The 11,334-nt window shown below is 36.8% G+C and overlaps 2 pseudogenes; one reads left to right on the top strand and one right to left on the bottom strand.

Moving 5' to 3' along the window:
- Positions 1 to 1,821: 1,821 nt before the first annotated feature.
- LOC148692628 (uncharacterized) lies at positions 1,822 to 3,122 on the top strand (annotated as a pseudogene).
- Positions 3,123 to 3,189: 67 nt separating this feature from the next.
- Positions 3,190 to 6,270, bottom strand: LOC137741494 (disease resistance protein At4g27190-like; annotated as a pseudogene).
- Positions 6,271 to 11,334: the final 5,064 nt, after the last annotated feature.

Genomic DNA, 11,334 nt, shown 5'->3' on the forward strand with positions numbered 1-11,334 from the left:
TAGCTGGGAGGGAAAGAGGAGGATCACCAGTAACTTCCAGAAACACACCAGCAGAATCTGAAATTGCAAGAAGAACCTGGGTAGGTTGAAATGGAGTTTGATTAAACAGAAAATTGCACCTCACCTTCCAAATATGCCAACAAGTAAATGCAACATGAGAAAGCAAAAGACCATACTCCTCCTTAAACTTGAACCGCCGAGTAGCAATGGAATGAAACCAATCCACCCATGAAGTAAAACAAAAACATTAAATAACAGCCCTACAGGTATTTAAAACAAAAACATTATAATATGCTTAAAATGCATCTTTCATTATTTCTACAGTAAACTAAAGCATCCTTGGTTAAACTAATATAAGCCATAACTCAGCATTAATTATCAACTTTACTGAATCGCTAAAACCAAACCAACAACCACACAAAATGTGGCCAATATGAAAACTCTAAATGCCAGTAGGTTTCTTTTCTCAAACAATTAGCCTCTTTCTCCAACACAGTGTGACCTTGGCTAGAATCAGAATAGTAGGACCTAACTACCATTCACCAAATTCCACAGAGAATTACGAGTGACTTTAATCCCTAGAGGATGAAAAAACAATTCCAAGCAACCAAAAAGAGTACCTATCTTTTGGGTGTCCACCCAGTGTTCATAATGCAAATATACAAGGTTCAAAACAATAAGCAAGACCAACTTACAGACTGGAAGAATGTAATACCCGAATCGGAGTCAATCTCCAAATAATGGCATCAAAGTACATGTTGTGGGAGAACTTAAAGGTCTTACATGGTGCTTCCAAACCAACTTCTAAGAAGTAAAAGAAAGATCAAAGCCGAATACAAAATCCTATTACCTCGGAGCACAAGCCGGTACACTAGATTACAATTAAATTTTCTTCTAATTCTACCGTGGTTGACCAAAGAACTTAAATTTCAAGACAAACCCACTAAAATGATGAATTCAAGAGTAAAACAGTACATCCAGAGCAGTGATTAAACCCAAATTCTACCACACCTAACATAAATTCAAGAATTTGAGTCAAAATTACTCTGAGAACCAATAGATTACACAATGGAAGAACAAAGGTACTTTAAAACCAAAATTGAAAAACAGATAAGCAAATTCAACTTAGCTTACCACTGCTATCAGAGCGCTCGTAGTCCATCACCGCTCCTCAAAACCAAGACTTTCGCTAAAAACCTAGCAAACCCACGTCAAAAGTCGATCAATTTAGCAAACCCACGTCGAAAATTTGATCAGTTTCATCAAAAACTTGAACTTGCACCCACTAGTACCCTCCAAAACAGATCAATTCGCCGAATTTTACCTAATTTCAAGAACAGTGCGGTCTCAAAACCTCATAGAAGTTGAACCCATATTAGAGGCGTCAATAGTGCACACAATCAAGCATGGAGTAATTTTGAATCTTTAAGGAGTCAAAAGCAACATATCCAATCTTTTTTCTCTAAAACTCATGATGAATCTCGAATTCAATATAGAGCTCGGTTGAATGCATCAATCGATTGTTGTTGATTTCTTTTGAGACAAGGGCTTGCATTTCGTGGTAATGATGAATTTGAACATTCAAGCAACCATGGAAACTTTCTTGAGCTTCTACAGTTTCTTGCCGACCACAATGAGGATGTGAAAGCTGTTACTTTGAAAAATACTCCGGAGAATCACAAATTGACATCACCAGATATTCAAAAAGACATTGTAAATGCTTGTGCAACTGAGACCATCAAGGCTATTATTAAGGACATTGGCACTTTGTTGTTCTCTATTTTGATTGATGAATCTCACGACGTATCAACAAAGGAACAAATGACTATTGTATTGCATTATGTGGACAAGAATGGGCATGTCGTTGAGCGTTTTATTGGCATTGAGCATGTTACTAGTACCGCTGCTCTCTCACTCAAGGAAACCATTGATGAGGTATTTAAGAACATCCAAATTGAGTATCTTTTTAGTATAGTTACTATTTTGGTAAATGTTGTTGGAGCTTCATCGAAGCGTTGTGATCTTCTTCGAGAGAAGCAATCTATTGCAATTATTGAAGCACTAAACAGTGGTGAGTTTACAAGTGGGAAAGGCAAAAATCAAGAAACTACTTTGAAACGTGCTAGAGAAACGTGGTGGGGTTCACACTTTGGTACTTTAGTAAGTATAAGGACTATGTTTTCATCCATACTTGATGTACTTGAAGTAATAGCTGATGATATAGTAAGCTCTCAACAAAGATGTGAAGCGAATAATTTATTGGATTCCATGTAATTATTTGATTTTGTATTTAATCTACACTTGATGAAAGATATACTAGGAATATCCAATGAATTGTCACAAGCATTGCAAAGGAAAGATCAGGATATTGTAAATGCCATGAAGTGGGTTGGAGTTGGTAAGCAACGGTTGGAGATAATGAGGAAAAGTGGCTGGGATTCTTTACTTAGTGAAGTCTCAGAATTTTGTCTTAAACATAATATTGATGTGCCTAATAACGATGATATGTTTCTTTCTCGAAGGCGAGGGCAACGAAAAGCACAAGCAGTCACAAATATGCATCATTATTGTGTTGGGATATTTTATGTTGTTTTGAATTGGCAGCTTCAAGAACTAAATAATCGTTTCAATGAGACCAACTCTGAGTTACTTCTTTGTTTGGCATGTTTATGTCCAGCCGACTCCTTCTCTGCTTTTGATAGCCAAAAGCTATTGCGTCTTGCCCAGTTTTATCCTAAAGATTTCTCTATGAATGAGCTGGTGATACTTAAGATTCAACTTGAGACTTACATTGTGGATATGCGGTCTAGCATTGAGTTTTTAGGTTTAAAAGAGATTGGAGATCTTGCAAAAAAACGGTTCAATGCAAAAAACACAAGGCGTATTCGCTGGTTTACTTGCTTGTGACATTAGCACTAACTCTTCCAGTTACTACTGCAACCGTTGAAAGAGCATTTTCGGCCATGAAAATTCTAAAGAATCGATTAAGAAATCGGATGGGAGATCAATGGATGTATGGTAACATGCTTATTTTTATAGAAAGAGAGATATTTGATGGTATTGGTAATGATGTTGTCATGCAACGCTTTCAGAACATGAAAACGCGTCGAAGGATATTGTAAGGGACTGTTGTATGAAAAACTTTCTGGATTAATATATAAGTATTGTGTTTAGTAAATTCTTGAGCTTTTAAATTATAACTTTTTTGTTTGAAGATGTCCCCATTCACACAAATCTCTGGCTTCGTCCCTGTTAGGAGGAGGAAATGTTGCTCATTGTTTACTTGGACTTGGATATTGCTGTGGAAGTCAGAAGTAGAGGTTAAAAACTCGGGGCAGTCCAGCACATGCAAGTATTCCAATGAAGGGCACAAAAGAGTACTTCCAGCGAGCACGGTTGTCAGCTTTGAAAGACTTTGCAATGCAAAGTTCTTCAGTTGTGGAAAAATGATCTCGTCATCCTGCACTATTAATCCCTTGCTTAGGCCGAAAAGTTTGTCCAAGCTATGGCATTCCTCCGCCCAAAGTTCTTCCAATTGCCGCAGACATTGAGCTACGTCGAATGTGAAGAGTGTTGTCAATTTATTGCACTTGGAAATCGCCAGAGTTTTAAGGTTATGGAACATTGCAGGCTGAACAGGACCGTTCAATATGTTTGTCAGTTCCGGTAGATTCTCCAGTTTCATCTCTCTCAGTTTTGTCAAGACTGTTTCTTCTTGTTCAAGCCCTTGAGATTTGAATATATAAACCATACCAGTGGCACATACAATTAGTACTTCAAGATTTTGTGGTCTCTGCAACAGATTGGATGGAACAGGCGCATCAGCCACACCTTCACACTGCTCGACCTCCAACAGCTTTAGATTTCCAAGCGACCCCTGCAGTAATTCACCAACACATAACTGTTGCAAGCGGTCCCAGTAGAAGACATGCAACTCTTCCAAGCTCTTGAGCACAGGCTTATTTGGAACCCTAGTTTCTGTGTTCATCAAAGTTACCATCTCACGGCACTCTTGGAGATGCAAAAACTTGAGTCCATGCAACTTCCCATGATTGTACTCCATAAAAATGTCAGTTAAACTTCTAGGCTCCGTGTAGATTATTTTTTCCACTCTCTCCGTCACTGTGCTGTTAAACAAATCCGGCAGCATATTGATTGTTGTGTCCGGAAGCAAGGCTCTTGAAAATGGAGAAATAGTATTCTTTGATAATTGCACATTCATGGAACGATAAAATGGGTTTCTGCCGATATATATATCAAAATTTCCCCAATTTCGGAGGAACCCTACATTTTTTGGAAGGCATTCTGCATCAGAAATGTCAACCTTCAAAATGTTTAAGAAAGACAAGCTAATTAGCTCATCAAAACTAGCATTAGTTTTGTCATCTTCTCCTTCAACTTTCTTGCCCCAGTCAGCGAAACTCTGTTGCATGCATAGTTCTTCTAATTTGGACAGCCGCGATAGCACATTGGATGAAATTATTGCAATGTAGGTACTCATAGTGAGATCCAACATCCTTAAATTGGTCAACTGTCCAATTTCTTCTGGCAATTCCTCAATAACAGATTCTCTCATGCTAAGAACCTCCAGTTTTTTCAGTTCTCCGAGAATTGATACATCCGTTATTGACTGACAACAATCTAGATGCAGCGTTTGGAGCTTGGTTAAGAGATTAAATGATGAGGGTAATGAAGAAATTTGGGCACTACTTATGTCGAATACCCTATGCATTTGGGCTTTGGAAAAAATCTTCTGGGATCTCCTTTACTTCAAAATTTGACTTTAGTAATAAAATCCGGAGTTTTGGACATACCAACTCGTCAGGAAGGTTGCAGATTTCATTCCCCATTAGGGAGATTGCGGAGTCTTGCTCATCCCCAGATGATGCAATTAGTATTGCAATGTCCCGAATCACATCATGCATTCTTACACATCCTTGTTCACCATCCAAAACCAAGCTACAAGCTTTAAGGTACTTGGCCACCAAATGTGCTGTGCTTCCGGCTTCTAGCATTGAGTTGGCATGTCGAAACAATCCTTTCCCAATACCATACTTCATCAATTCTTCGATTTGGATATCAGAGTCCTCCTGGAATAAGCAGCAATGTAAGGAAAATGACTTGGCGTCATTGCCATTCAAGTAATCATAGCTCGGCTTTATACATCTAAACACATCCCCTTCGTCATCAAGGTTGGTAGTTTGGGACATCTCTAGTTAGCTGCTTCTCTCCATTAATTCTTCCAAGTAATTGGGAGACCACCACATTCTCCAGCTACCTTCCTTGCTATGTCATAGAAATTGGTTGATTCAAAAGACCTGTTTGCCATTTTCACAAACAAGGCCCAAGAATCTTCTTCTGATAGGATATCAAGATGAATCTTTTCTTCACTCTTCATGGCATGACATACATTCCATATCCTTGTGGTGATTAGAACTTTGGGATTGCAGTTTTGGAGCTCGTAGTGATCGGGGATCCCTATGAGAGACAAATCTATTGTCTTCCAAATGTCGTCCAAAATTGTAAGGATCTTTTTTCCTCTCATTATTCTCTCCTTCAATCTGGCTGCTCTGGCTATTTCTGTCTGCTCATTCAAATTCAAGGCCAGCATTTCTGCAAGCTGTTGTTGAAAGCGTTTTGGGAAATGACAGCCATAATCACATGATCAAAGAGCTTGCCTTAATTTATTCGCTTGCACACCTACATGTTTCACCATGGTCGTCTTGCCTATGCCTCCCATTCCATAGACCGCAATGACAGTGATGTTATCGTCTTTCAGTGCCTTCATGACCCCATCCATGGCTTGCCTTGTTGCTTCAAATGCTTCGAAATCTCCCGTTGACATGGTGGACTCAAACTCAACGGGTTGGTTAACTTGAAGCGAAACTGTTTCAAACCTTTTCTCTTCTTTAAGCTTGTTAATTTCTTCTGCCTCCTTAACGGCTCTCTTGCTTAAACTGTAACGCCATTTCAAATTCGGACAGCAGCCTCCGTGGCATGTTTTGTCTTCTCCGGTTTCATTATTCAGTCTTTTCGCATCGATTATTGCCTTGTCAGCATCCTTGAGCCATTTTTGAACCACGGACTTAACTTCGTCTCCATTCATTAGCGCCGCATCCACTTCTCGCTGGTAATCATTCTGCATGGCCGACCAGAACTTCAAGAGACTGCATGTGGCTCTTGTAATGCACCAAGTAACCCACATTACGCTTCACTGGAGTCCATAACAACTTACCAACTTAATTCTAGTACGAAACTAACAATTTCCATACCTGTCCTTTTTTTTTTTTTTTTTTTTTTTTAATTAACAGAGAAAAAAAGTTGTAAGATTCAAAGTTCAAACAATAAAATAGGTACCACCAAAAAGGGAGAAAAACTATGTAGGGATTTGATAACTAGATGATTAACCTGGTTCTTCCTTAGCTTCAACTGGTACAGACTTTGAGAACGTTTTTGTACGTTGGACGAATGTCAATTATGAGAGGATGGTTAGGCCTGGTTCTGATGATGTCTGATAACAGAAAAGGTAGACGAAGGATCAGCAGAGAAAAGAATCCAACTAATATTTTAATGGTTTGTATTTTTTGGAGAGGGACTGGGATTAAATTCGATACACTTTCATGCGTCTCTAATCATGCTTTTTATTTTGAAGTTAAATTATTAATATTTTCTAATTGAAATTTTGTTAGTTTTTAATTTTTGATTGAAATCCCTGAAATTAAAGTGATAATTTATTTCTATGTATGTTACTATATTTTTTAAATTAAAAATTGAAATTTATAGTTGTTTATATTAATGAGATTTTAAATAAAAAACCATAATTTGTGGGATTAAAAATATTAAAATATAAATTATACTATTGTGTGTGTGTGTATATATATAAACATGAGTACATTCATCAAAACTAGCCAAAAAATTATTGTACCAAAACATGGGTACATTCTTCAAAAAACACACAAAAAAGAATAAAAAGGAAATTAGGCTTAATAACATTAGTAAATTTCTTCGACTAAACTTGACATGGATTGTGACATCCCACATCGCCCAGGGGAGTGGATCCTCCTAAGCCTTATATATATATATTTCCATCTCTATTTAGCATGAGGCCTTTTGGGAGCTCACTGGCTTCAGGTTCCATCAGAACTTCGAAGTTAAGTGAGTTCAGGCGAGAGTATTCCTAGGATGGGTGACCCATCGAGAAGTTCTCGTGTGAGTTCCTAGAAACAAAACCGTGTGGGCGTGGTCGGGGCCCAAAGCGGACAATATCGTACTACGATGGAGTCGAGCCTGGGATGTGGTGGGGGCCCGGGCCGGGATTTGACATGGATACATTCTCAAATAAAAAATAAAAAAAGAATGTGCACATATAAGTTTAAAAATGGATTAGAAAAAAATTGAATAGATTATATATATATATATATATATATATATATATATATATATAAAAGGGTACATTTTACATATAACAAATTGGTATATTTAAGAATGAGTACATTTTCAGATTAAAAATTTGAAAAAATTACATGAATGGGTACTTATAAGATTAAAAAATTGAAAATATTTTTAAAAAAAGCTAATGGTACAAACTTATTCTAATTTTTTATTTATTTTGGAAATGTTTTGAATTGAAAATTAGTTAGGTGTTTAATAAAGGTGTGAGTATTAAAATTCTAAATCAACTATTAATTTTTATTTTAAAAAATTATGTAACTGACATGTAAATTCATTATTATATTAATACTAGGGACTTGAATCAAAATTTGAAAACTAATAAGGTTTTAGTCAATGAAAATTAGTAACTAGGGACATGATACTAATTTTTCCTAAATTAAATTTTAGCTAAACTTCAACTCAACTTTTTAGTTGTTCGTTAATTAAAAAAAGGGCAGTTTAGATCCAGGTATAAAAATCCAAGTTGTTATTTAAATTGAGTCCAATTGTAACATACTATAAAATAAAAAGATTACAAAATTTTTGAAACGAAATATGTTTGAGATAGAGTTGAATACCTTTTCTTGGCACATCCGGACATTAGAACAAGGCTCAAAAGCGGCATACGCGGGGGTTACCCCATTTATGATATAGGTAAATTGTCGACAAAAAAATCTACGATATGGGTAAATAAGTATTTTTATGAGAGTTCTAGGGACTAGATGCCGTTAGAACTTTAAAAAAAAAAAAAAAAAAAGTTTATACAGTGATTATAATTTGGGGTGCGTGATAACTATTTTTCAAGTATTTACAACCATTAAAAAATGATATCTATAAGAATAATCTATTTATAAGGAACTACTGGAGTTCAATTTAAAGATTGTAGAGACTTAGGCCTCGTTTGACAACTCGAATTGTATTGACTATTTCAGTCGAATATTATAAATAGTCATCAGATAGTATTAACTAAATTTGTCTGACGTTTGGTACAGTATCGGACTAACGACTATATTATTTATACTATGTTTGGTACAATACTGGATAAGAGGAATTTAAAGTATTATTACTTTTAAGATAAAATTGATGATTAATGGAAATAAATTTTTACACATTCAAGACCATCAAATGGTAATTATTTTGGTAGAATTTTGATACTTTGCTTTATATTTTCAATATAGGACATTTGACTTCCTCTGAAGCAAAACATTGTCAAATGGACAAATTTTGGAGTGCTTCAAATTGGTGGACGTTTGTGTGTCTCTTGGTGTATTTGTGTCAAAATTTGGGATTTTTCTACCCAGTGGTTATTTTCTGGCTATGGAATAAAGAAGCAGTGCGCGATATTGGAAAGTGACATTTATGGGCTTAAATTGCGTTTTTGGAGCCCAAGATGACCTCTTATGGGTTTGTGGCCTTCTGGAGAAGTGTTCGGAATATTCCAAACTTTAAATCCAGCTATTTTAGCCGGTTTTGGAGCAAATATAGGTCCAAAAAGTGGCTATGCAGATTTTAGGCGAATTTTATCATTTAATTTAGGGTTATGTTTCCTATTTTATTTTAGTTATTTTAGTTTCCTAGTTTGATTGGAAGACCTTTTAGTAGGAGAATTTAATTTTTACTAGGTTAAATAAGCTTGGCCGGCCCTATTATTAAGGCTTCTTCTCCGTGCATTCTTTGAGAGAGGAAATTGGCTAAGCGTAGAGATTTTTAGATTTTTAATTTAAGGTATTCTCATTCTTTTTCTTCATAATAGTATTTTCTGTGATTTTAATTATGAATATGTGTAACTAATCTGTTTTTCTAGGGGTGAAGCCTTGATCCTTAGCATGAATATGTAATTTTTATTTAATTGTTTATGATTGATTGCATGCATGCTTTGAATTATTGATCACCGTTTTAAACTATCTAATTGTCTTAATATTTGATCACCATTGGGATATTTAGAAAAGTAATTTGATGCAATTTTGGTCAGAAGGTTCCTTGGAATTGATGCTGGCTTCTTGTGATAAATATTGCAATTTCACTTAAGATGAACACCACGTCTTAAGGGTTGCATGGTTTTTCAAAGGGTTTTCACAAAATATAATGAGTCTCTCATGTTCATATTCGATCCAAACGTCCGGACGGATTGCATGTTAGATATACGTTCTATGTTGGAGGTTCCAAGTAGAATATTGTTGGAGCGAGATTTCTTACGTGAAAAAAATACCTCCACAGATTTGTTGACTGCAATCCTCGCGCTCACGTTTGCCGAATCCCTCACTAGAGGCGTCCCAAACAATCTTCCTCCCTAGCTAACGCTAGCGAGGTACCTGTGAAAGATACTCCGATGCTCAAATCAGTTGATTGGACTTGTCTTCCTCTCCCACTTCTCCTCCGTAGTGGGGTAGTTATCTAGGCACGTTCCCCTTGCGTCTGTATATTCCTTGTGGACTTTTTATCTTGCACAACACTTTCTCCTTGGATGATCGGTATTGGCCCGTAAGTTGAAACCGGTTTTTATCCTCCCACAAATATATATTAGGAAAACCTAACCTTTCAAAGTGGCATGTGTAGATCATGAATAATTGGTAAAAATACATAGGATTGCTAGGTGATGGCGGAACCCTAGTGCTTTCATAATTGATTTTTAAAAACTCTTTTCTTTTATTCTTATAAAATTTGGTTTGAGTTTATTATTTGGTTTTTAATTAAAATTCGTTTTTCATATTATCCAAATTCAAAATCTATTTTCTCAATTTCTACTTTTAAGTGATTAATTAGGAATTAGTTTTACATAAATTATTTAAATAGTCCTTGTGGAGAATGACCTTGCATGAGCATATATACTACAACAACCTTGTACTCTTGCAAGCATTTTATGTGATTTTAACTTTCTTTTCATAGGTACTAAAAATCCTATCAGCCGTCCAAAGGGCGAACTGCGCAGTGTGCCTCCTCGGTCTCTGAGGCCCAAGTCCCCGTGAATCAAGTCAAAGGCCTAAAATCTTTCAATCTAGCTAAGCCTTGAGAAAGACCACACTAAGCCTTGAAAAAGACCATTGTGGCTACTTCTAGGGAAGCCGGCGCAGGCCATCGTGCTCTAGTTACACACTAGGGCAACCCGACCCATCCACATCTGGATATTCGAAGTGCGTAGTTTACCATCTCCCAGAGAGAGCGCAAGGTTGGTCTATGAAGGGGTGCAATTCCTGCGATAGGTCCCTTGATTGGACATAATCTTCAATGAGAGCAAGAGTAGACAGTTGTTGCAAATACGCAATCGAGCCAAGTGATGAATAACTTCAGAAATCTTTATTGAAAAATGAGATGAAGGATATTGAACTTAGCTGAAAGGTAGAAACTGCGTAGCAACTGGATAGTCCTCGGCTTGCGAGGAAGTGCTTGTCGAGGTGGTTGAGTCTTCGAGCTTTATTTCGTTTGAGCAATGCTTAGGAAGAAGTGAGAGGTCATGTGTAGTACTTCTACAGGTTGTAGGCATTTCACTGCTTGTCAATCTCTTTTTCGTTAATGATGGTGAGGGTGTAGTTACCCTTGCCGCCTGCTTTACTGACTTTGTATGAACCTTTCCACATTAGAGTCATATTTTTTAAGCCTTCTCTTTAGGCGGTGATGAATGCTTTTCTTAGGACTAGATCTCCAGGCTGAAACTGCCGTATCTTTGCCCTTTTGTTGTAGCTAGAGAGAAGCTGTTGTAAGTAGGTTGCGATGTGAATGATGACCTTCTCGCGTTCCTCCTCTGCCAAATCTAGATTTGTGGCCATCTCCTTTCTGTTCTATTCCAAAGTTAGCAGTATGGTGTTGATGCTTGGCACAATGACACTGGGATGGATGATTGCTTTTGAACCAAATGCCAAGGAGAAAGAAGTTTCACTGGTTGCTTGTCATTTGGTGCGATACGCA

The sequence above is a fragment of the Pyrus communis genome, chromosome 11 (assembly GCF_041283825.1).
Source record: "Pyrus communis isolate YQ-2024b chromosome 11, ASM4128382v1, whole genome shotgun sequence".
Classification (NCBI taxonomy): domain Eukaryota; kingdom Viridiplantae; phylum Streptophyta; class Magnoliopsida; order Rosales; family Rosaceae; genus Pyrus; species Pyrus communis.